Raw genomic sequence first — 26290 nt, forward strand, 5'->3', positions numbered from 1 at the left:
GCAGGAATGGGACTAAAGGTTACAAAGTGGTTCTTTAAAAAAAAAGAGTGATACACGTTCTCCTTTCCAGTGGAATAACTTAATTGCAAGTCAGGTTTGGGCCTGATGAAGAAAACTCCCAAAGAGACATCTTACTGGAATAATTCAGTCTGTCGGTACCCCCCCAGTTCGCTTTTGGAACTGTCCATTCTGCTTTTGTTTTCTCTGATTGTCTCTTGAAATCTTTCAGACGGGGAACCACTAGAGCATTAGGCATTAAACGTGCCTCCCCGCCTCCCAGCACGGGTTATGATATTATGCGTTTACGGAGACCAAGGGCGCGCTGTCACTTAGCGATCGAGTTTGCCGTGGGATCCCGGCATCCCACAGGTGCTGAGGTGATGCTTCGTGTGCCTGATAAGGCTTCGTGCCCCTCGAGCCTCGAGACGCAGCCGCATTCTTGGCAGAGCCAGGCATGTCCACCCCGGGGCACCCAGATGACGTTTCCACGAGGTGGGAAGGGCTGGTTTCAGAAATGGTCAGTGTTAAAAAGTTAAATCCTCTTTGAAGCAATCCGCTTTTTCTGTACTTAAGTTTGACTCAGAGGAAGCCAGGCAACGCTCTCGGGAGCCTGGGCTCCTCGTGTGGACTCCAGGCCCTGGCTCGGCCTCCACACTCCCTCCTTGTGGCATTTATGAGCCGCAGCAATTCGTGTGTGTGTGTGTGTGTGTGTGTGTGTATGTGTGTGTGTGTATGTTTCGGCCTCTGGATGGGCTGCCGTGTCTTTTTCATCTTCTCATGCCCAAGACCCAGTATGATGGTGGTACACAGTAGGTGCTCACTAAAGGCTTGATTGAACTAGTGGCAAATGCAGCTTTCTGAATATGCTGCCCTGTGTGTGCCATTCCTGCGATAAAAAACATGCTTCTGGGTAACTTTCTGTTTGTTTCGCATGTTTTTTCAGCATGTTTGTTCCAAACTGGGAGTGTCATCAACATGGCTTGTTGTACTTGAGGCAAATGAACAGCCCTTCAGAGAGTTGGCATGAAAACCCTCGGGGCCGTTTAGGTGGGCACTGGGGTTTATGGCAGACAAAGGGTGCCGTGGCAGGGGGACCTGGGAAGGAAACGAGCGCCCTGGGGACAGGGAGTATCGTCCTGTCCTCTTTCAGCTGCAGATTGGCCTCTGGGAGGGACACAGATTGTCCGCTTATGGCCGCAGTAATTCCTTTTCCTGTGTCCACGGTGACCCCAGGGAGGGCTCGTGGGGCAGCAGTGTGAGGACCTCTGTGGTGGGGCGAGGGCCCTGTCGTGTGTTAGAATCCGAAGAGTCTGGACCCCTCCACTGGTTGGGGGCCCCGAGGCCTCAGATCTGCTGCTGCCCCCTCAGCGTCCGCCTGGCACCTGCTGCTTCCAGTCTAGCTCTGGCGGGCCCAGTGTGGCCCCATTGTGGCCCCGGTGGGAGCCCAGCAGCAGGCCTCACTCCCCAGGGACAGTGGTGGGAGGGGCCAGAGTCCCGACTCACATTTGCACGCAATGTGGCAGAGTGGGTGTCAGAGTGAGCTTGGGGGCAAAAAATAATAACATGAAATCTCTTTGCTGGGCTCACGGGCAGGTGCAGAGGACAGACCCGGACCCCACGGCTCCCTGTCCCTGCACAGCTGGCCCTCTGCCTCTCACTCAACGTGAACTTGCCCCAGCACAGTCCCCAGGGAGGGTGCCCTGCTGCCTGGCTCTTCTAACCCAATTTCCATTCCCCTCACATGCTCCCCGGCCCCTACGTCAAAAGTGGCCTTTTGCTTTCTCCTTTTGTAACACATTACTGTGTGATCATTGCATAAAAACTAAAACATTCTCAGAGGCAGAAGAAAATAAAAGGAATTGTTCATCTCCCAACAAACCTGTTTTCTTGTGTTTTCTCTCAGTTACTTTTTCTGTTTCACGCACAGCAGAGACCATGCGTTCCTCTCGTCTCATGCTTTTTCACTGAATGTCGTAATAGGCTTTCTTACCAAAAACTGGACTTCGTGGTGATTTAAAATGTCACCGTATGATTTATCATGACTTACTAGTTACCAGAGGGAGTTCCCGGGGTCCAGACCATTGGTGGAAGCATCCCCCAAATGGTGGACGTGTGGAAACTGAGGGCAAGTCCAAAGCTGGGTACGACACCAGAGCCGAGCAGCCGGAGGAAGGCGTCAGAGCCCGTCTTCAGGACCACAAGCCCCTGCGCTCGCCGCGGGGACTGACACGGGTACGCACACGTGCACATGCGTACATACACATGCACACACAGGCACACATGCTCACAAGACACACATGCTCACATGCTATCTACACACAGACACACATGTATATACACAGGCATGTATGCACACACCATCCACAAGTCACGTGTATATACACAGACACACATGCAGGCACAAACATTAATGAACCACAACATGCATGTACACGTGCAAACGCACACACAGGCCTACGCACATGTATACACACAAGCATACACACGTGCACGTGTACATGCTGATGCACACAGACACGCGTGTGCACGGCCTTCCCAGTAGGGACGAGAGAACACTTTGAGACGTTGTTGGTTCTTGTCACCTTTAATCACAGCAGACGCATTCTGTACGGCACCACACTATTTCCCAGGCCTGTCTCTGGCATCTCCTGTGATGTGAGGTCTCTGGAGCCGGCGCGGTGAGTCCCGGGTTACAGACAAGGAAGCAGGCTCGTGCCATTCAGGGGTTCCCGAGGTCCGGGCTCCAGGCTGGGCTGGAGCCAGATCTCCTTCCTCGTGGACTTTTTTTGTCCTTAAGGGTCACATGAGGGAGAGAGAGAGAGAGAGAGACATAAAGATGTTTTCTTTTTTTTTCTGATGAAATAATAGAGATGTTGATGTGGTGAGAGAGAAGTGATTTTAGGGCCACGCAGAAACTCGCTGGCCAGATGGAGAGGGGATCTGTGTTTCCTTGTTTGGATGCAGGTTTTTCTGCCCTGTGCTCTGTTCTTTATGGTCTTACTAAAACGGTGACGTGAAACCAGCAATTAAGCACCAGTGCATCTCGGTGAGGTTTCAGGGAAAAGCCACCGTCACCCTGAAGTGCATCAGCCCCAGGAGTGGCACGTGGAGCCCAAACACATCCCCTCTCTGCCCCGCGTGCCCGGCCGTCCCTCCTCGTTCTCTGTGCCCGCCCTTTGCAGTGGCCGTGCCCATGGGGTTCAGAGAGACAGCCGGTTCTTCCATGTCCGAGCTGTGGCTATACTGGTTGTGTGAACACGGCCGGGTTAGCTTGGTTGGACTAAGTTGGTTAGTTCCCAGCCTCGTTTGTCCAGAGGAGGAGTTTCTGAGCCGCCCCCGTATGTCCCGGGCCACCCAGAGCATCCACTTTGGGAAATGTGTATCTGCAGAAATTCCGAGCGATTTGATATCAGTGGCTCGTTGGGGAGAAGTTGTTCAAAAGTACTGATTTTCATCCACATGGAAACCTTTAACTCCATGAAACTGTATTTGTTTGGAAACCAGATTTGATGGCATTTGTCCCTAAAGACCCATCCCCGGAACAGCTTTCAGTTGAAAGTCACTTTCTACAACAGAAAGGGCTCTGAGGGGGCGCTTTCTTCCGAGTCCCCCCAAGCCTGGGGAGGGCCCTGACCCAGTGTTTCTTCCCAGGGGCTCACGGGGTCTCATGGGGAAGAGGCAGACGGCGCCGGAGAGGCCCGTGTCCCGCCAGCGCTTGGTGCCCTGGGGCGTCGATTCCACGGGAGGGCATCCGAGCTCCTGACGCTTCCCCCTCCGTCCATGGAGGAGCGGCGCGGACACCACGCTTCTGTCCTTGGGCTTTTGCTTCATCGAACTCAGTTTTACCGTCTCTTATACTTAGTGCCTGTTGTGTGGCTTTTGCGGAAATGTTCCGGGAGGGCTTCAGGTCCTGTCCCGCTGTGCTGCTGGCCTCCGCGTGATCCTTTGACTATTTCGCAGCCCCCTTTCTGCAGCAGCCCTGCCGGCCGCGAGGCTCCAGTGCAGGGTCACTGGCTGCGTGGCAGCCCCGCCTGGCACAAGGAGCAGAGGGCAGGACCGGCCTGAGTGCCTCCTCTTTGCTCTGAAGATTTAAATCAGAGCAAATTTAAATCCTCTCATCTCTCTCATCACGTGTGTGTGTGGGGGGGGGGCACAGGGTGGAGGGTGTGACGGCACTAAGTTCTCCCCAGTGGTTTCACTAGGTCATCACTGGACCCCTTGAATCTCCTCTGATGTGCAGTCGAGACCACTTTGATTCCAGGAATAGATGAAATGTGTGTCTTTCTTTGGGGGGCATTTTTGTCCAGACGACTTTCCCTGAATAGATGTCCTGTGGGTACCAGGCACTATGTTCTCCCGAGAACTCTGTCGCACACGATCATCTTTAATGGGAATCGCGTTGTTAGCGTCATTTCACCCACCAGGGAGAGAGCAGGCAGCAGCAGAGTTAGACTCGTGGTCACATGGACCACATACCTGGTTCTGGGGACAGAAAGAGGCGCCCTTGGAAAAATGTGGCACATTCGAAACAGCCTAAAGAGAAGTTTCCTGCTAGCTGAATAGGCATTTTCTGAGTTTTTCCTCAGGAGTGTAGCTAATAACTTAGTTCCTAAGGATCACATCTGGGTTACAGACAAAAAAGTTAACTTTGCCATAAGCCAAAGCCAATGATTGGAGATGTCTCAACTTATATTGGCAACAAGACCAAAGCTTATAAATGGATGTGGCTTTTTGTGGCTCAGACTTCAAAGAAATTCTCCCAACACGGGCGGTTGTCAGAGACCGTGCACTTTGGTTGCCACTAATCTTCTAAATGGGAGCGAGGAGTTCTGAATCCTTTTAAGATCTGACTCACCGCCCGGGACTCCAGCAGCGCGCCTTCTGATGCTTGAATTTCTATCTGTTCGAATCCGCCGGCAAGAAAGAGTTGAGAATGGTATTTCTTTTTCGTTTTTTGAGCTTCACAGAGCAGTGCGCCCTGCTCAGAATGTGAAGTTGGATGCTGGCGGCTGATTTCACTGTCCTTGCGGTGGAGTGACTTGTCGGGGGATGTGGGGGAGTGGGAGGGGTGTGCATGGGTGTGCGTGGTGTGCGGGTGTGGGTGTGTATGTGTGGGTGTGTGTGTGCGTGTGTGTGTGTGGTGGTGTGTGTGGTGGGGCGTGCGGAGGGTGACTCCGACAAATGCAAACATCACCGCCGCCTGCGAATGGCAGGAGTTGCTGACAGGAGAACACCTTGCCTTTCTCTCTCTGTGTCAGTAATGAAAACCCACAAGCTTGCCCTTTTGTAATGTAAACAGAAAATTACACATCCGCACAAACGCCCGCCCCTAATAAGGCAGCTTTTGTTCCTGCTCATCGCGCGGGGAACCTGCCGTGGGGGCGGCTGTGGCTCCCAGCTGCTGCTGGGGGAGCGGGCGCGCCGCGGCCACATCTGGGCTGGCATCTTTGAAGAGGCACTTAATCTGCAGGCTGAGGGATGCTAAGCCGCTTTGCCTTTCTCTGCTGCATCTCCAGCTGAAGCCGAGTGACTCCGTGTCACCGGGGTGACAGGGAACAATTGGGACAGGGATACAGATGCCCTGCACGGGAATAAAGGCGCAGGCCTTGACCAGTCCTGCAAGAGATGCACTGGCGGGCCCGAAGGGCGCAGGGCCGGGCCCGGAGCAAAGCAGCGCATCCCTGGTCCGGAGCCCAGGGGAGGCCGGGCTGGCACCGGGAGACAGATCCCCTCGGATGGCGCCCGCTGCTCGGGGACCATGTTGGTGATGGATTCGTCCTGTGTCCCCACCGCGATGCGGGGGACCTTCCGCCTCTGACCCCAGAGGCTGGTGTGGGTGCGCGGACGCGGCCAGAGTCACAGGCCCTGTGACTCCACAGGCGCGTGGCCACCTGGCGGGTCTCGCTCATCACACCTGAGCTATGACCCTCCTGTCACACGTCACAGCTGCCCAGGGAGCCGGAAGGCTCTGAGACTGTCCCGGCGGGGCTGCCCCCCGAGGACGCTCAGGCCCCTTCATCCCCCCTTGGCTGAGGACAGGGGACCGTGAGCCCCCTTGGCTCCGCCCTCTGCACACAGTGTCCACTTGTCCCCATCCCCGTCCAGCAGGTCCATTAGGGACCCCTCTCCTGTAGAAACGTTCCCGACCTTCCCGACTGCAGCCCGTATGTCCTCTGAAGTCACCTGCTAGTTCTTCAAGTCTTCAGGTCACTTGTCACCTCCCCGCACATTTATTCACCGACCTTCCCCTTTACACCCTGGATGGCCCAGGAGCGAGAACCCAGGCTCTGTGACTCTGTTTCCAACGGCGTGGGGCGGAGGCCCGGCAGGCTCTCCTCTGCTGGGCGGGGCCGTAAGGGGACCAGGAGGGTGGGGGTCTGCGGGGGGGCGGGGCGTGGGCTCTCTTATACGCACACACGCGCGCGTGCATGCACTCCTTGAGGAGACGTCCTTGCTCGTTGCTCTGTATTCTCAAAAGGCCTGAACTTGTGCCACACAATTTAAATTTCAGTGTAATTCTTTTTGTATTTTTCTGATTACTGTTCTTTCTCTTTTCTCTTTCACATCCCAGTTACTAAATTATCCAGGAAAGCAACGCGTTTTAGCAAAGCTTTCTCAACATTTTCCGATTTTAACTGAGGCCTTTGCAAAGCCTTCTACGTTGGCGGTGTGAGGATGCACCCAGGAGGGAGGTGCCGCAAGAGGTGTCGACCTCGCTCTGACCTGTTAAGACGTGAGCCCCCGGAGCCCTGACGCCCCAGCTGGGTCAGGACTGTGGCAGCACGGGGGTGACGAGGGGGACGGTCCCTGGGCCTCATGGGCTGCGCTCCTGGAGGGGGGCTTGGCGTGGGGATGGGTGGGCTGCACCGGCCGGGACTGTAGGGCTGGAGTCCGGGCAGGAGGGTGAGGCCGCCGGACGCGAAGGCGGGGCTGCAGGCAGGAGGGGCCGGCCTCTCCTCGGTTCTCCATCCTGTGAAGGCCGCTGTGCCGCCTCCCGCAGTCCCTCCCCTCTCAGCTCAGGACCCACCGGAGCATCTCCACTCCCCGACCCCCTGAGGGTCCAAATCGGAACGTGTTCTGCCAGCACCAGGGGTTTGCTTGTCGGGTTGTAAAGGATAATTCGAGTTTATGGTAAAAAGACATTTTACATTTTCACCTTGAAGAAATCCATGTGTAAGTTGACATTTTTCTGCTCATGCAAATATGAAAGAGGAACATTACAGAGAATCTGGTCATATAGTAAACGATATTCTGGGTTGGTGGGCGGCCAATGCAGCCAGCTAGCTGCTGGGTTCTGAACGTCCCACAAACTAGGAAGGAGTTTTTGAAATTTTTTTTAATGGGTGAAAAAAATCCGAAGAAGAATGAAATTTCCTGACATGTGAAATTTCCTGATTATGTGACGTTCACATGTCAGTGTCCACAAATAAAGTTTTATTGGCACACAGCCACACATTCATGGATGTGTCGTTTGTACAAGAGCTGAGTTGAGTAGCTGCGACCGGGATGTTCGACCCACAAATCAGGATGATTTACAATCTGGCTGCTTACAGAGAATGTTCTGAGCAGACCTACATCATATTGTTTATCTGTAATCCATCATAAGTTCTAATGACAGGGGATTCCATTCTGTGACACCCTAAACATGCCCACAGACCGTAAAGTGATGAGCTTGACAATATACATGGCAAAAACATTGTAATCACATATTGGAACATTTTCAGTACAGTTGAAGGAAATTTCCTTTGACAGAGAACTTCCAAATATGTTTTGCATCTGTTTTTACGTGCATACAAACACATAACTTGGGAACTATTCGTGAATACATCAAGTGTTCAGCTGCTCTGATCACTAATGTTCAGTGAGGCAGCGGTGTGCTTCCTTTTACTTTAAATGCGTGAGAATATGTAAATGTGGCCAATTATGAAATTATCCCCGATTGTCATGAAGAGAGTACCTCAGACTCATGCAGTTTGATTCTTATAAGTTTTGATGCACGTAATAAAAATAAAATAAAATAAAATATAGAAGTCCTCCCACACTATATATATATAATTTCTAGTCTGCATGACAACCTTTCCATTTAGGGAAGGTGTCCATTTTACAGCTGAAGAAACTGAGGCGCATGGAAGTTCTGGGCCTTGTCCAAGGCATGACGAGGCCTGGGGTTCCCGATTCTAAAGCACCTGCTTTTGTCAATGATCTCATGCTGACTCTCTGAGATGATTGTACTCACAGCTTTTTAAGGTAAATGTGGGGCATGGAAGCAGAATTTTTTTTGGTTTTTGTGATGGAAAGAGGATTTCCTGTAGGATGCTGACAAGCTGTCTGTAAGATTTCCGACATTATTACGTGATTTCTGTTACCAGCCAATATCGGAGCTGAGGCTAATCAATCAGAAATGATCGTCTTCAAGGACAGAGCTTCCCTGGGAGCCCGATCTACTGACAAATGTGCCCAGGGATGGAAAGCCGCTGCTCAGCAAAATCCTGGACCAGCGGCCGTGCAGGGCCTTGGGAGGGATCCCGGGGGAGCGGTTGTTTCAGGTGACTGTTGCTCAGAACACAGGTGTTGGTCACTGCAGAGAAAAGAACTTTCAAGGCCGAAGACCGTTAGACACAGGCCAAACGGGTTTGGAAGACGTGGGTCCCGATCTCGCAGGCATGTTTATCCTTATCGGAGTGTCATGAACCAGCCGTCAGGCAGGTGGCTGATCTCTGAACCTAAGGAAGGGCTCTGTGGGAACGACTGCTGCTCATATCTAGAGCCCCGCACCCCCTTTGAGTTCCTCTCAATTGTCCTCAATTCTGGCCCCGCGGGCCGTCGGTCGGGTGGCCCTGGGCACGCACTGCACATCAGTTCCCTCATCTGTGATCTGCGGGTCATAACGGGACCTGCCGCCTGGTCAGCCGTGGCCTTGTCGTGAGAACCCGTGTGCACCTGCCTGCTGGGCGGGGGTCCCAGCCTGCTGTCCCCGTTCAGGCCCTTCTTCCCGGAGTGATGGCTCACCGTGGCAGGGACACTAAACACTATCATCTCCCTTCCGTGGCCCATGGGGGGCGTGGTCGGCACTTGTAGTCTCAGGCTCACTTTTCTTCACACAGGCCTTGTGGACTTGCCTCCCCTGCGGTTACGATTCCACGGGTGACGGGCCCCGCGTGGGGGCGTGGAGGCCCCTGGGACCCCCAGCCCTGCCCCCTCCCACGTGGGCATCCGAGCCTGTGCTCTGGCCCCGCGGTTGCCCTCCTCCTGCCCTGCGTGTGGTCACGGCCTCTCCTGCCCCCAGTGTCCATCCACACCCATGTCCCCAGCTCTGACTGTGGCCATTCCTGACAGTGGCCCCGGGGCTCTGGCTTCCCCGGGGTAGCGCCCGTCTCCACGCCCCCGCCCGGTGCCCCGGGGGGCTGCTGCTCGCAGCCACTGCCGAATCCACGTGGGTTTTGCCCTGGTTGCACGACTGCACATCTGATTTCAGTCCTGAGGGTGAAAAACAGCTCGTGCTCAGAGAACTTGATGCTTCTGATGACAAAGGTACTGACAACCTATAAAGTACGGGGGCAGGAGAGAGACAAAAAGAATAAAAATCACATTTTCCACCAGCGAGAAATTCCTGCCATTGTGGTCTGTATCTTCCCAGGAGATGCTTTCCTATAGTTAATACGTCCATCGGGCCCTTTCGAAGGCGCGAGCAGAGCCGCACAGCCATCGGGGGAGGATGGCTTCAGTTCATTTCTTCGTGGGGCAGTGAGGACCTGACGCCAGCGCCAGAGCCGAGGGCATCCTGAGAGGATGTCCCCTGCTTCCTCGTCTCCGCTGACCCTCGCTGTCTCGCTCTGTGTCTCTCTCCCTGTCTCCGTCTCGCCCTCTCTCTCCTGTCTCTGCGAAGCCCACCTCACCCACACGACCCCTCACAGCTTGGCCACAGCCCCGCTGTCTCAGCGCCCGATGCCTTAGGTTTCCAGCTCCAACTGTCAACTGCCTCTTTTTCTTGGAACTTCTGAACTCAGATGACGTAGCCGAGGAGTGTGCAGGTGCGCATCTCTGTCGTAGGTCTGTGGTCAGGCTTTGATTTTTCTCGACTGGGTCAGGAGCCCCCCCCCAAACCAATGAGAGGTGACGGGGAGATGGAATCACTCACACGTGACGCGGCTCCCTGGGGGCTGTCTCCCAGCAGGGCCGTCCGTGTCTGGCGTGATGTGAGGACACCGGGCCCTCTCCACGCCGGGTCTGCCTGGCGGGTTCTTCCCTCTCGGTGCCCCCTGGGCATCCCGTCACCCACACGCCTGGCCCCGACACGGTTGTAGGTCAGGAGCTGGGTCCCAGACAAGTGGAACCCCTTCCCTCCTCGCTCTGCTGTGTGTTTCCACGTTATTTCCTCTCAATTTCATTTTCCTTATTTTTAGTATTTTATAACATTTTGGTCTGTTGTATGCATCTTTGCTAGTTGCCTTAATTTTTGGGGGGGAAAAAGTAATATGTAGGTAGATATAAACTATGAGATATGCAGCAGTCAGGCTGTTCAATGTTTATCCGTTTGTTTATTAACACTCTTTAAGTTTCTGAATTCATGTTTGGGAAAGGGAAAGAAACATCCTCCAAAGAACTTACTTTTTTTCTTCCAGTTTTATTGAGATAAAATTGACATAGAGCAGTATGCAAGTTTAAGGCGTGCAGCATAATGGCTTGACTTATAGACATCAGGAAATGAGGGCCACGGTACGTTCAGTGAACATCCATCGTCTCACATGGATACAAAATAAAAGTAGAAAAACTATTTCTTCCTCTTAGGGTTTATTTCCTTAACAGCTTTTCATGTGTAACATTCAGCAGTGTTATTATATTTATCGCGTTGTACATTACATCCCTAGTACTTGTTTATCTTATAACTGAAAGTTTGTACCGTTTGACCACCTTCTCCCAGTTTCCCCTCCAAAACTCCCCACCTCTGGTAACCACAGATTTGATCTCTTTCTTTATGGGTTTGTTTGTTTATTGAAGTATAGTTTACCTACACGGCTATGGTAGCTCCTGGTGGGGAACATAGTGACTTGATATTTCTCTGTGTTACAAAATGATCGCTGCTCCAAAGAACTCACTTAAAAAAGTTCTAATGATCAATATACTACCTAATACCTAAACCCAATTAGTCATAAAACTGAGAACCTTAATTTGGAAACGAAACTTAAAAGTTTCCGGTCCAAAAATTGTGATCTCACAAATGATTTAAGCTAAGAGAAATCAGAAATGAACTATCTATATTTTACATTCTGCTTTGAAAATATGCAAGAAACATTGAGACAATGGAATATATAGTCCATTTTTACATCTTGATTTCAAATTATTTCCCTTACCTTTGATATGCTTTCTTTGGGTTTAGATTTTATAAGCATGATGGTTTAAGGAAAATCTTGTGCATATGAAGATATTAGCAACGGTTCTCCAGAGAAACAGAGCCTATATAGAGAGAGCACGACGTATATAAAGAGGGAGAGAGGGAGAGAGGGACTGAGCGGCCTGGGTAGCCCTGGCTGCAGGTCCAGCATCGGTAGCGCTGGCTGGAGGCCAGGGAAGGTCAGATCTCGAGTCTGACTGCTGTCTGCTGGGACGGTCCCTGCTCTCTGGAGGATTAGCCTTCAACTGACGGGGCAAGGCCCACTCACATTATGGAGAGCAACCTGCTTTACTCAAAGTAGAGACTTAAATGTTAATCTCATCTAAAAAAATACCTTCCCAGATCACCTAGAATAGCGTGTGACCAAATATCTGGGTATGGCTCTTATAGATTGAGTGTTTGTGGCCCCTCCTTCAAATTTATAGGCTGGAATCTCAACTCCCAAGGTGATGGCGTTAGGAGGTGGGGCCTTTGGGAGGTGATTTTGTCATGAGGGTGGGAGCGTTTGTGGAGAACCTGAGGACAGGATGGCAGCTCAGACACTCCTGTGTTACTTTGTTGATGAGTCTGTCCACAGAGGCTGTGGTCCTGTCCCTCTCTTTCTCCGGGTGCTGAGGGGAGCCTGGAAGCATGAAAGGCCCACTGATGGACAGAATGACCACTCCACGGTCTGCTATCAGAACTGAGATGGAAGGTCTCATGCACAGCAGATGCTCAGTTAGCATGAACTAAGGGTGTTGCTGTTGTGGGTACTGTCACCTGCAGGTGCGGTACTGACTTAGTCTGTAGATGATGCGACCCCAGTGAAGCCTCTGCTAAAGCACACGCTGCACCAGGGCAGGACGCTGCTTGGTTCGCGATGGATCCCAGGAGCCCGCACGTGCCGGGCCTGGCCCTGGTGCGGCCCAGCCAGAGCGGGGACCCTCTCTGCACCCAGGTGAGGCTGGGCCCTCTGGCTGCGGTGGCCTCTGTGGGGTTGCATGCTGGGCCTTCCCCTGGGAATAGCTGGGGAGGGCTTCACACTGCTTCCCTGGAGACCTGGGGTCCAGAGAGGAGTGGACAGGACGCCGAGTTTGAGCCCCCAGTGGACGTGCAGCTCCTGAGGACCCTGCCTCTCCAGGGAGCTTCGGGCCCCGTGGGGACAGAGCTGGGCTCCACCCCCACGCACGGTGACTGCTGCTCTGGGAAGATTCCTTGTCCAGCGACAGAAACCATCCAGCGGCTGGTGACCCTATTTGCACAATGACTTCGTTTACTCACTTGATGACTTGGTTAAAAACTCTGACATTTGGTAGCTGGGAAGGGGCTTGCTGGCTCGGGACAGCGGCTCAGCAAGCAGGGCATTTGCAGGACTCAAACCGGGAGGGGCTGTTTCTGCAAAGCTGTGAGTGAAAAGAAGGATTTTACAAAATCGCTGCATCTCAGACTGAGCACAAATCACCGCATTTCTCGTCGTCTTTTGCTTGTTGAAAAGTAATTTTTCTTCCTGCAAACATGAATTGTAAACCATCAACTCCTTTTCCACTGCTTTTTTCAGAAGAAAAGAATTAGCAAAAGCAGGTACCTTGTTAGGAACAGATTATGCGTAGAAGGAATGTACAGAGCTTAGGGATAAAAGCCCTTGCGTCACTGAGACGCTCCAAGTTGGGTCTGGGGCAAGTGCCTCTCAGGTCATTTCAAGCTGGGGCCCATTCTCAGGACCCTCGGAGGATTAAGAAATAAAACAACACCCATTGTCCTGGGCCATTGTGGCCACACTTGGGTTAACTCGGGTTAATTGAGACTTGTGACCCTGGGCGTCCAGAGACTTGGTGCTGCAGAACTGGAGGGTCTTGCTGTAGTTTTGTGATGTGCAGACGAGAACCAGAGCTGCGGACCAGCAGGGGCTGATCTCTCAGAGAATGAGAGACACAGACAGAGACGGAGAGACAGAGAGAGACAGATAGACAGGGAGAGACAGAGACAGACAGCGAGGCAGAGACATAGAGACAGAGACAGAGCGACAGAGAGTTACAGAAAGAGAGACACAGAGAAACAGAGACAGAGACAGAGAGAGACAAACAGAGAGAGGCAGAGAGAGCTCGCAAAAGGAAAGGTGTTCTCGGCAGTCCTGGAGTTCAACAGCTATAAAAGTCAACAGAAGTTTCCCCAAAATGTTAAATGTAGAGTTACCGCACGAACCAGAGATTCCACTCCTGGGCAGAGAACCCTGAGAGAAACGAACATGTGTGTCCACACAAAGCTTTTTGCACGAGAACGTTCACAGCAGCTTTACTCACCAGAGCCCCAAAGTCGAGACAACCCAGACGTCGTGTCCATCAGCTGATCAAGGATCAATGACACGGGCTCCATCCATACGGTGGTATATTGTTTGGCCATAAAAAGGAATGAACCTTGAAAACATTCTGCTCAGGGGAAGAAGCCAGCCAGAAGAGACCATCTATTGTGTGATAGCATTTCTATAAAATGTCCTGAAGAGCAAATGTGGAGTCAGAAGGTAGATTAGTCGTTGCCCAGAGGGTGGGTGGGGGAATGGAGGTGACTGCTCATATGGGTATAAACTTTCTTTTTGGAGTGATGAAAATATTCTAAAATTAGCATGTGATGACGGTTGCATAATTCCAAGAATATACTGAAAACATTGAACGTGCACGTGAAACTAAACTTTATGGGATGTATAGTCGTCCCTTGGTATCTGTGGGACATCGGTTCCAGTATCCCCTTGAGTACCTAAATCCGACGATGCTCAAGTCCCTTATATAAAATGGCCCAGTATATGCGTATAACCTACACGCATCCTCCCACATACATCCAATCATCTCTAGGTTACTTATAATACCTAATACAATGTCAGTGCTCTGTAAATAGTTGCCGGCACACGGAAAATTCAAATTTGGTTTTTGGAACTTTCTGGAATCTTTTTTTCTGAATATTTTCCACCCGAGGTTGGTTGAACCCATGGATGGGGAACCCATTGATACAGAGGGCTGACTGTAAGTTATATTATTATAAAGTTGTTAAAAACAAGAAAAAAGTCAAAATAAATCAAGAGCATTTTTCTTTTTTTTTTTTTTTTTTTTGCGGTACGCGGGCCTCTCACTGCGGCGGCCTCTCCCGTTGCGGAGCACAGGCTCCGGACGCGCAGGCTCAGCGGCCGTGGCTCACGGGCCCAGCCGCTCCGCGGCACGTGGGGTCCTCCCGGACCGGGGCACGAACCCGCGTCCCCTGCATCGGCAGGCGGACTCTCAACCGCTGCGCCACCAGGGAAGCCCAGAGCATTTTTCTTTGAGTAAAAAAAATTCTCTGCTTCCTTCTGTGCTTTCAGGCAGTAAACACACACCTGAGGTGGGTTTCCCGAAGGCGGGGCTCTGGACAGGACCTGGGCATGCTGCAGGAGGGTCCCCGCTCCCGGCAGGACCCACAGAACTGGCCTCTTCTGCCCTTCACACAACTGAGGAGACAAGCTCGTTCTGTGGATAATCTGAGGGACACGGTCCCTCTCCCACTGCCTTTGGCATTTTCCAGCCAGAACACGTTCACAGGCTTTGACGGGGTTCTCCATGAAATGGACAGATGCCCGGCCTCACACCAAAGGGTAACAAGGTCGCACGTGCCCTGGAGCCGTTGGGGCAGATCCAAGAGGCGACGTTCCCTAATTAGCAAGCCACAGAACTAGACGCAGAACTTTGGTGCTTGGGACAAAGAACCTGCGCTTCTTTTCGAGTGGATGTGGCTGAGGTCACGGGGAGCCTGTGGACCCTGACTGTGGGTTGCCAGTCGCAAAGTCGGGGAGAGGTACCTGGGTGTCACGTGGTACCACCGGGGCCCCGGGGCCCTTTCCTTGATCTCAGCCCCCCTTTTGGGGGCCTATAGCGTTTTACAAATGTTCAGTCTTGAGATGGCTTTGCAGACCTCTGTGACTCACCCTTTGCCATTCCCGAGAACACCCCAGAATACAATCTAATTCCACCGCATCAATGCCAACACCCCCTGCTGACTGGCACTTGCTAATCGCCAAGGAGCCAAGGGAACAGGGGTTCCCAAGTCTGTGGGTGCAAAGCAACCTGACCGGTTGTGAGGTCTGCACTGGCGGTGGCCCGGGGAGACCCCTCAGGCCAGTGGGGACCCTCCGCATGCACGTTGGGGCCTGGGGCCGCCTCAGGGGTGAGGCTCTGGGAGCACCGGGCTGGGCTGCTCAGAGGCCTTGCAGAGCTTCGGTTGAGCCATGAAGGAAGTGTCCTGTGGTCCATGGCCGGAGGCTTGGCCGCGGGGGGCTCAGGCCTGGAAAGTGGCCGCAGGATCTTCATTTAAGGTGGAGGAAAGGCTCCAGTTCGCTTCAGGTCCCCAGGTGTGGTTGGCGGCTCTCATGGGTGAGGGTCTTGAGGAGATCCTGCAGGAGCAGGAAAGTTTCGCGTGCCGTTTCCCTGGAGATCCCGCCGCCGGCCACCCTCCTGCCTCTGGCCCACCCCGCCCCGCCCCGCCCCACCTCTTCTTTTGCAGTTATGCTCGAAGGAGGAAGAACCCACAGGAAGCCTGGCATGGTCCCTCCTGTGATTTGGGCCCAGAGCAGGCGGTGTGGAGGGTAAGTGTCCGGGAGCGGGCAGGCCGGCCCCGACCCCGTCTGAGAAGGAAGAAAAGCCCCTTTCCACGGTTTTCACCATTACATCTCAAACTCCAAACAAGGCCCGTGCCTCTGGAGTGGGTGGTTGAAAAGCGATTTAAAAAAACTAGCACAAGAAGGATGAGAAGAAAACAGTATGGAAGCTGAAAAGAAGCCACACGCGTGTTGAGACCTGTTGGAAGCCACAGTGGATTAGTCTGCATTTCACGATCAGGGAAATCTCTACCCACGGAATGGACTTGGTCCCCAGCCCCAAGGCAACCTGCCCTCGCTTTTCTCCTGGAATCTGGTGAGTGGGGCTCTGAGTTCTCAGTCCCACACGCTCCGGGCCTGGGCTCTTATCCTTGGGACAGACAATTCAGCTGACGCAGGGTTTCTCTGTAAAGAGAGAAATGGTCAGTGACCAATGCCTCTCTGTAATAAAACGTCTAGACAGCAATTAACACCCATTTCCCCAAGACTGTGACTGTGTCATCACAGGCCCTGCCGCTTTCCAGGGAACCAGTCGAGGTCTGTTTTGCCCTGAATCGGTTTCTCAGCCTGACCGGGATGTGCACAGACTGTGGTCGCAGAACGAGACCCAGCCCTGCGCCGGGGCCGCTCGTCCACCTGCCCGACCTCGCCTTTATCCCTCCCGCGGGCCCGGCGGGGCGTCTGGGGACACAGGCTGGACGGGGTGCTGGGCTGTCCATGTCTGGCCCTTCGTGCTCAAGCTGGAACCAAGGCTGTGCACTCCTGGGGGCTGGCTTTGTGCAAGCTGACCCCCATCACCAGCTCGTCTTACACCTGCGGCCCGGCTTTGGCAGGGACGACGAGCCAGTGTGGCAGGGGGCGCAGACCAGGCCCCCCGAGGCGCCGGAATGTTCCTCCCTGATGTTCTCTCCTGGTCCCACCGGGAACCTCCTCCCTGGCCTATTTCTCCACTTCCGATGCCTGCTTCCTCTGGACCGGCACCTGCCCCCGGCGGACAAAGTTCCTGTGGGCTCTGGCTCTGCTAGGAAGTGGGCTCTGCTCGTTCTTACGGCAGAAAGGATAATATTCTTGCTTCTTTCAGCAAATGAGCTCTAATAAGAGTATTTCTCAGTGACGCAGAAATCCGCGGGGTTCTACTCAAACCGGAGGATGGGATGGGGACAGGAGGAGGTGTGGTCTTTGGAAAACACACCCAGCAACGTTCACTGTTTCTCTCTGGTTGAATGTACTGCATGCGGCAAGAAAGAGGTCTCGAGAGGTCGGAAAGCACAAAGAAGCAGGAACGGGCAGAGATGCTGACCCGAGGATGTGCTGTGTCTCCTTCAAGGCTTCTTACATGTGTGCATTTTGTATCTTTCGTGCTTTTGTGACATTGGGAACGTGGCTCCTGCTCTAACCATTTAACATGTTGTAAGCCTTTCCCACCATTACACGCTCTCATACAGGGTGGTTTGCCCGGAGACGCAGTGAAGGACCACGCTCCAGTGGAAGAAAACAGCTTCTGTCGAAAGCTGGCTGACTACCCCTCAGAGCCGAGACCCTGATAAAGTACATACAGACACACAGGGGCCTCAGAACGGACGGACGGCCCTTCTTGGAGCAGCAGAGGCCACTGCAATGTGCTGCTAAGGCTGGGGGCAATGAACCCATTTCTCAGATGAACACACTAACCCGCATATCGGCAGGAATAGGAATAATTTGCCCCAAAGACTATGCTCCCTTTCTCACACTCCAAAGATGCCCATGCAATGGCAGTAAGCGTAGTAGCAATTTATGCATTAAATTATATGATAAAGTGTGATTTTGCAAAGCTCAATAATAAGTTATTGAAAGTGGCATATTATACGTAAAATGCAAATTTTCTTGTAATTTGAGTGATTCATCTTTCAAATACTTGGCATCTAGCCTCACTTCTCGTCATAATTTTCTCAGGGGTGTTACATGGCTCAGGCTTTATTTAAGACGAACAGGACTGGATAGAATCTTCGGTCTGTGTTCTCCTTCAAGGTGGACGTGGCGGGAATCACTTGCTTTGATCCTCATTGTGAGTGTCTGAGACCTGCCCCGTGCCAGGCTCTTTTCTGCATAAGGCTGTGGCACCTTTGACCATTTTTCCATGTGGCAGGTCTGTGACGCGTCACCTTGGCAGGTAGAGGGAATATAAAATATTGCAGGTTGGTGCTGCAAGTCATGAGCACAGGAGCCCATGAGAAAAAGGAGAGAAAAGGCGGGGTGAGGATGGGCAGGTGACTCAAAGCCAGGGCGAGAGCTCGGCGCTTGCTGGGACGGGGGCCTGGGTGGCAGGCGGCTGAGCTGCAGACCCCGTCGACGTGGGCTGAGGCGGGGAAGCAACACCCTTGTGGTGTCTCTGCCGAGGCCGCCTGTGACGTTTCTGGGAAATTTACATGACTGTCCATTGTTCTGCTCTTTGCCTGGCTAACTTCCCACAGTGTATCCATCACCCACCCTGGCATCCGTGCCAGCTGCTGGGTTTGAGATGTTCTTGAGGTTATAAATAAATGCCACGGTGCCAAGGGGCAGACGAGACGGAGCCTGTCGGAGCTGGACATTGGCAACAAGTTACAATTACAGCGGAGTGGCATGAGGTGACTTCCCTCCACCCGCAGATTTAATTGTCATGGGCTGCAGGGGGGGCGGGGGATGGGCGGAGGCACACCGAGGGCCCTGTGCCCTCGGGTGAGCTGATGGCAGCCACTCCAGCAGGACACCTGGCAGCTCTTCTGCGGGGGTGGTGTCTCCAAGTCACAAACTGGGAGCCCCCGTCCACCCAACAGTGGGCGCAGAGTGGGAACCAAGTTGAGTTTTTAAAGAGAATGAGCATTTAGTAAACCACCTGAAAGAAGCCCAACTTTTCCCAAAGGTACAGAATATGAGTGACCCGCCTCCATGCTGATGCCCAGGCGCACGGCCTCCCAGGTGAGTGGGGACAGCCCGCTTGCCCTCCCTGACGCCAGCCCCGTTTTCGTGACTCCATTTAGGCAACTGGGGTCACTCCTGGGCTCACTTGTGGTCAAGTGGGCGCAGCTCGGATAATTGCTCTCACTTTCAGGAAATTCATTGTTTGTAAATATCAGACTCCAGTGATGATGGGAATAGTCCACGCTAATGACAAGGCAACAAGGAATATAGGTAAGAAATGGATATAATCAGAAAGCTAATAATTATCTTGCAGCAGCAATTGGACTTTTGAATTTTACATTTCGTGCATTTTTTTTTTCTATTCTTAATTACAATGGTTCCATTAATGAGAAGCGGCCTTCGGGACATAGAATGGGATTCATTTTGACTAAAGAGGATGTGTGCTCTGTGCATGTGCGGGAACAGCCAACAGCTCATGGATTTCCGCTGAGTGGATGCAAGTGCTGTTTCCTACACGAGGGCGATGATCCCTTCGTGGACAGAGCAGCAGCAGAGCCCAGCACACAGCTCGGACACAGGGACCCCTGGTCTCCAGGGCTGTGTGGTTTCACACTGGCCCTCGGAGCTCTGCTTGCCATGCTACTTGCTGCTATGTCTGTCCTGAACTTGAGATGGATGTGTTGATCCCCGTCAGTCAGCGACCACCTTGAGGGCAGCCAGGAGGACCCTGCTGGGAGGTTCCCATGACAGAACAGGTGGTTTAGACGTGAGCTGCCTCCAAGGACTGGGAGGGTCCCTCAGCTCACACACACGGAAAAGGTGGGGCCTGACTGCTGATGAGCACAGGAGCCCGACAGCACCAGGCCAGCCCTGCACCCCGAGCTCCCGACAGCTCAGCCCTGCACCCCGATCTCCTGACAGCTCAGCCCTGCACCCCGAGATCCGGACAGCTCATCCCTGCACCCCTAGCTCCCGACAGCTCAGCCCTGCACCCCGAGCTCCCGACAGCTCAGCCCTGCACCCCGAGCTCCTGACAGCTCAGCCTTGCACCCCGAGCTCCCGACAGCTCAGCCCTGCACTCTGAGGCCCTGACAGCTTAGCCCTGCATTCGAAGATCCCAGCCCAGGTACAAACAGCCAGTCACTGGTGGAGCTTGGAGAAGCCGCAGGGCAGAGGATGTGCTCCCCACGCTTTCTTGGATACACCCCCTGGGGATGATCACACTGGAGACCGGTTCACCCAGACAGCATCGCTCCCCTCAAACGAAAGGGCCCTGCTGACTTTTTGCTGATGCTGCTTTGCCAGTTCAGGCCAGGCTGCGGTGGGCTGCCCACCCTCTCCCCATGCCCCTGTGGCTGGCCGCCCACCTGCCCCACGGCTCGTGCATCAGCAGCTGTCGTGTACGTGAGGACACCAGGTCACTTCACCTCTAGGGACCCACACGAGGGCTCCAGACAGCTGGGTTCTGCAGTTTTCTGAGCGTCAGGCTTGCGCTCAGGGAGTTTTGGGGCAGGTTCCAGATCCTGGAGCCAAGCCCCAAAGCACCACACGTTTCCTGTTCCCAGAAATCAAAAGAAATCCCATGAGATTGTGTCTCATCTGATTATCCTGAGCTGTTAGGTCATAGATGGTTATTATGTTCTTTCTGAAATAGTCACAAAAGGGAAGAAATAAGATTATATGGCCCTTTAAAAAAAGGCAGTGTATTGTGTTACAGTGAAAAAGAGAGAGATTAGGGCCCGAAGGAGAAGGAAGAAACCCCCAGGAGGGGGCAGTGAGGGAGGTGCCTTGGCGGAGGCCACACGGAGGGGAGGCGGAAACGGCCAGCTGTTTGTGTGTCCAAATCTGAACTGTTTGAGGGTCACTCTAGGAAGGTGGGGAAGCAGGGGCTCCGACCGCAGCCACGTTCCACGCCTGTCACGTGGGCCGAGGCTTGGCCCCTGGCTGCCTGGAGCTGAGGGTGTGTGGGGCAGGGTCGGGGCTAGAGGGGAGGTGCCCTCCCAGCAACTGAGGCCGGGCTGTGGCACCTCTGGTGCAGATGAGCAAATTCTCATATATTTAAAACTTTTGAAAAATTGTACATCTTGGATTTTGACGGCTGTACCTGCATTCTAACCGATCAGTTAAAACAAAAATGACCTCTATTTTCCCCCGTGCATAATTCATCCCTGGGGGTGTCTGCACACCATCCCCTGAGCCTGTGCGGTGTCTGAGGCGGTCCCTTGGCGGGCCTGCGCTCGTGATCCCAAGGTCCTGAAGGAGCCTCCGGTCAGGAACAGGCCCTGGCCCGTGTCGGCCGGGCTGCACTCATGCCATTGACTTTTTATGACACTACGATGCAAATGTTCTGCTGGCAGAGCGTCCAGGGCAGGGCGCCAGTGTCCCGGACGTCCCTCTGACTCCGCAGACCCTCCTGCAAGGCCCTCTGGATCCTCACCACACCCAGGGGTGGGTCTGGCTGGGGAGTGGAACCTGGGACTGTGATGTCCCCCGAGGCAGTGGCCAGTCCCTTCTCGTTAGCTTCCGCTTTGCCGGGGACGGGACCCCCCGCTTCCAGGACGAGGTTCTGTGGAGGATGGTGGGATTGGGCTACGTCCAGGGGACAAGCCCGTGCTGGCCGGCCCCTCTGGAGATGCCTGCCCTCCTGCCCCTTCCTTATGGCCCAAGTGTGGGGCGGAGCTGGTGCCCCGCTGGCGGCCTTCCAGGCCCCGCCCCCCCAGCTGGCCCACCCGCCCTGCATAGAGCTCCACGTGACAGCCAGGGTCCTTGTCCTCGGGTCTTCATGAAAGGAGGCTTCTGGCTTTGGGCCTTCAAAGGTGCCAGGACCCAAGGAGTGATGCTGGTCACCAGTGTTTCCAGGCAGAGGCCCTGCTGGGGTTTCATGAGATTGATCTCGCACCTGCGCCTCAGGTGACAGCAAACCTCAGTGCCAGCTTCTGCGTTGCCTGTTCCTGGCCGCCTGGTGAGCCCCCACTCCAGGTCCTCTGCCCACAGACGACAGGGAAGGCCGCAAACGCCCAGGAAAAAGCACAGACAGTGAGCATTACGGGAGCAGGGAGCAGGTCTCGCGGAGGGAGGTCGCTGGGTGTGGCCCTGGCCCGGCTGCAGTGTGGCCCTCGGACAGCGGCCTGGGAAGTGTTTTGGAAGCGCGAGCAGCGTGGGTCCGCGTGGTGGAGGGAACAGCTTGGGCAGGCTGTGTGGGCCATGTAGACGCTGCCGCAGCGCTCTGTGCCTTCTCGTCCAGCTTGACCTAAAGGACACACAGCCATCAGGAGCCCCTCCTTTTTCTGTAAAATCAGAAGAAACACATCCTTGGGGAGCAACACCCGTGTTTCCGAGAGACTCTTCAGGGCTGGTTCTCAGCCGAATGCACACAGCACCCCTCATTTCATTAGGAATGTGATGGGGATTTTTCTCTCTTTTTAATTAAATTTGGATTTCAATTACAAACTGATCTTTCTGACAAACACTTTGTCATTTAGCTACGATGCTCCAACTTACGCTTTCCTCAGACGCACCTGAAGCAGAACGTGCAGCCTGCGAGAGCAGCTGCCCCCGACTCGGGCTCCCGCTTTCATCCACTGGCTGTCTTTGGGCCTCAGAGAGTTCAGTGTTTTCCAGTGCACTCATGTCACGGTAAGCTAAGTTCATTTATTACCCTTGCGCTTATATTTTAGGATTGCAAAATGAACGTGCTATGGAGTACAGACACACAGAGACACACACAGACACCCCTTTCTGCACACGTCAGCATACGTAAACTTTTACTGTGCTTAGCAATTGTTATTTGACCCTTGATGATGCGACCTCTGTTCAGTCTTCGGGATTTGGCTTATTCCACGGTTTTGATGTCTATTTAAAGAGCATTGTCCTAACACTGAATTTATCATATCCTTTTCCCCAAAGCTTTCCTCTTACAGAAAAGCAAATACTGTTTATCGAATGATAATAGGATTAACCACATAATCATCACAGTGTCTTAAAATTGCTATTGTAGGACTTGGATTTTATTCCAGCACACACTGTCTTAACCATCTCTCTCTTTTAGGATGATACTAGTCAAATACAACGTACTACCACTTGGCAGAACTCATTTGAAGATTTGAGTTAATGACTTGCGTTTGGGCACAGAGACAGGTCCCTGGTTTCTGTTCCCATGTCCCCACTGTCACCCTGCCATTGACAGGGTAGAGGACACGCACGCCTGCCTCTGTGGGGGGCCCTGAGGGCCCCTCCCAAGTGGGGCTCTGCTCTCCTGCCCGTAAGGTGTCGGGCACACAGTTGGTGCTCAGTGGGGTATGTGGGCTGAGCGGACGGAGGACAGACCATAGAAGGGGGGGGGGGTCCAGCATGGGGGGTCCTGGAGCCACAGGGATGAGGCCTCTTTCCAGGGACACAGCCACGTGAGGACAGAGGGGGCTGGAGTCGGCAGCTTGACCTTGAGGTGCAGCCTTGACGTGAGGAGGGGCCGTGGTGGAATGAGAGGGGATGGCTGGCGTGCTTGCAGCCCCGCAGTGCACCCTGGAGCCTTGAGGTAAGGGAAAGAAGCTTCTGGAATGTCCCCCTGTGTGACAGCAGCCCGGGGAACCCCACTCACCTCTGTAGGTCGGGACGCTGTGGGGATTAGTCTGCACACGAGCTCCCAGTGGATGGAGATTCTGGACACAGACACTTAGGCCAGTTGATCACTTATGAGCCTCTGGCTCAGCAATTAAGTGAACCGACCTAGGAGCCAGACTTCTGGGTTCAAGTGCTGGCTTTGCCACGAGACACATGGCCCCGGGCAGATGGCTTAACCTCCGTGCCTCAGTTTCCCCACGTGTAAAGGGGCACAGCACAGGGCCCCCTGCACAGGTCCCTGTGAGGTCTGTGGGGTTCCTCTTCTTGGAATCTAGGGCAGTGCCAGATGCACTGAGAGCAGTGGCCTTGGCCCCCGGTTTTATTCTAGAAGGTGCGTCTACTGCAACGGCTGGGGTCACGGGATGATAAATACCAGGGGCCGCTCCGCCCTGGTGACCCCGAGAGGGGACATCAACGTCGAGAACACGCAGTCCCCGTTCCATCCGTTTCCCAATATCCTCATGCACGTGTGACTCCAAGACGGAAAGTCACGGGAAAACCTCTGAATAAAACCTGGGGACTTATCTTGGCTGTGACTCGGTCCCTGGGAAGAGGCTCAGGCTCTGCCCGAGCACTGCTGGAGGCCGGGCCAGGCCGGGGTGGAGGGATCTGCGGAGCAGTTTGCCAGGTCTCTCGATCAAGGTTTCAGGGTTTGACCCACCACCGGTTGTGGCCAAACATTTTTTTTTCTCTTGGAAGTTTTCGTTTTTCTCATCTGTGGTTACGTTTCTAAGTAACTTAGAACTAACTAGTACGTAGAAATGACACAAAAGCATCATTTATTTCCTGAATTAATTTCTTCTGTTGCCCTCAATGCACAGGCATTGGAGGATTTAACTGCCTGAGTCACCCCTCCTGGGGTGTCCGCTGTGGCCCTGGCCATGTGCTGTCCTGTCCTCCCGCTGGTGGGGTTCCTGTTGGTGGAAATATCTAGAGTAACCGGGCTTCATGCTTCTTTCTGGACCCCTGGCTCTGCAGCTGGAGCAGAAACACAATCCAAAGCACCAGGCAGCTGATGTCAAGCAGAAAACCCTCCACAAAATCTGACTCACATGGTTGCAGCTGGGTGTCGATTTTCAGTCCAGGAAACTAACAAACTTTGGAAATGATAGACTCCATTCAAAATTCTTTTGTGTTGTTGCAATGCGCAGCCCTGGCTGTTCTGAAGCATCTTAGGGGCGCCTGTCCTCGTAGGGAACGCACCTCCGTCTCACGGGGCTCAGTTAGCATTGAAACTAGCGTCTCGGAGCTGAGTGTGGTTGGAGGGTACGCCCCCTCTTCTCAGTCATCCTCGCGTTGAGGACGTGGCGTCAGGTGATCAGAGAGCATGATTCCAAGTTCAGAAATTTGTTGGAATATCAGGCTGCTGAGTGATCCCGGATAAGACGTTTAACCTCTCCCAGCCTTAGTTTCTTTATTTTTAAAAGGGGCTAATAATATAACGATTACGAAGCTGAGTGAGTGTCCCAAAGGGGCCTGGGTACAGTGTGACTTGGGCCCTTCGGTTATGACGGACATCGAGAAACGATGCTGTTTACTGCCTGAACAAAGCCCCCTGCTCATGTGCCTCTCCAAACCGTCTGCGGCCGCAGAAGGGAAGCCTGGCTGGTGTTAGTTAGTGTGTAAATCTGTGTTGTTCAGACGGACTCTGCCCCTTGTGTATCCTCCTGGGAGCTACTGATGGCATCAAGCCTTCGGAGCAGCTTGTGTGTTTGGTGAGGCAAAGTTTAGATGTATTTACATTCTCTACTCAATTAAGGCTGCTCATCAGACCCATTTGGGCAACTCGATATTAAAAGAAGAATGAGTAATCTTTATGGGAATCATCCTCCTTAGAAAGATTAAGTCAATATTGTGGAATGCTTGGGCGGGAAACATTAACAAACCATCCGGCTCTGAGACGCGAGACTTGGGGGGAAGAAATAAAAAGAAGGCCCTGGATTGTCATTGCAGCCTTGCCTAATTCTCAAGCTGTGCCAGCCAGGCCACCCGTGAGCTGTGAGCCCATTAGGAAAACAGCTGCCCTGAAAGAGAAGCAGGCCGCGGCTTCTAATTATTAAATCTGGGGAGAGGCTCCATCCATCACAGCAATAGGTTTTAAGTGTTTGCTGGGCCAGGGAGAGACCCGCAAGCACTCTTTGAAGTGTCTTTACTAAGGTAAACATCTGAGGAGTATAAATAGCTCACTCTTCCCGCCAGCGAGTAACCTTGTCAGAGGGGCCGGTGCAGGGGGCCGCGAGGGCATCTGAAAAGGAAAGGCAATAAAGGAACCCTTGGAACAGCAATTTGCACATTTACTGCTCTTTGATATGTTAACTAGATTTTTAAAAAATGGAATTCTTGTCTTTCGAGGTCCTGGGGCAGTGATTGCCTCAGTGAGGACCTGCCGGGCAGTAGGGGCCACGCAGCTTCCCGTTAACATGGCGACTCGACGACCTCTTGGACGAGACGTAGTGACCGGTGGTGCCATTCCCTCCAGGAGCCGCCGAGGGGACCGAGCAGGGGCCTCTTCCGTCACCGTCACAAGGCTGCATGAATCTTGGGAGTTTCTTATAAACAGGACATGTCCACTCTGAAAATCAGCAATGCTCAGGACAAAAATTTTAAAAATTCATGTCATCCATACCATCTTAAGACCCAATAGCTCTGGACTTTTCAATTTAGTGCTTTTTAACCCCCAGGAGGTTGACTGATTGTGTTAAAATACGTTACCATAATGGGACACACGGTATTGTGTGTTATTTGACAGGATCTATGACAAAATCAACGTCAGGCCATGCAACTCAGCAGGAAAGCCCCAGACT

This window comes from Lipotes vexillifer, unplaced genomic scaffold, assembly GCF_000442215.2.
Source record: "Lipotes vexillifer unplaced genomic scaffold, Lipotes_vexillifer_v1.1 scaffold1012, whole genome shotgun sequence".
Taxonomy (NCBI): Eukaryota; Metazoa; Chordata; class Mammalia; order Artiodactyla; family Lipotidae; genus Lipotes; species Lipotes vexillifer.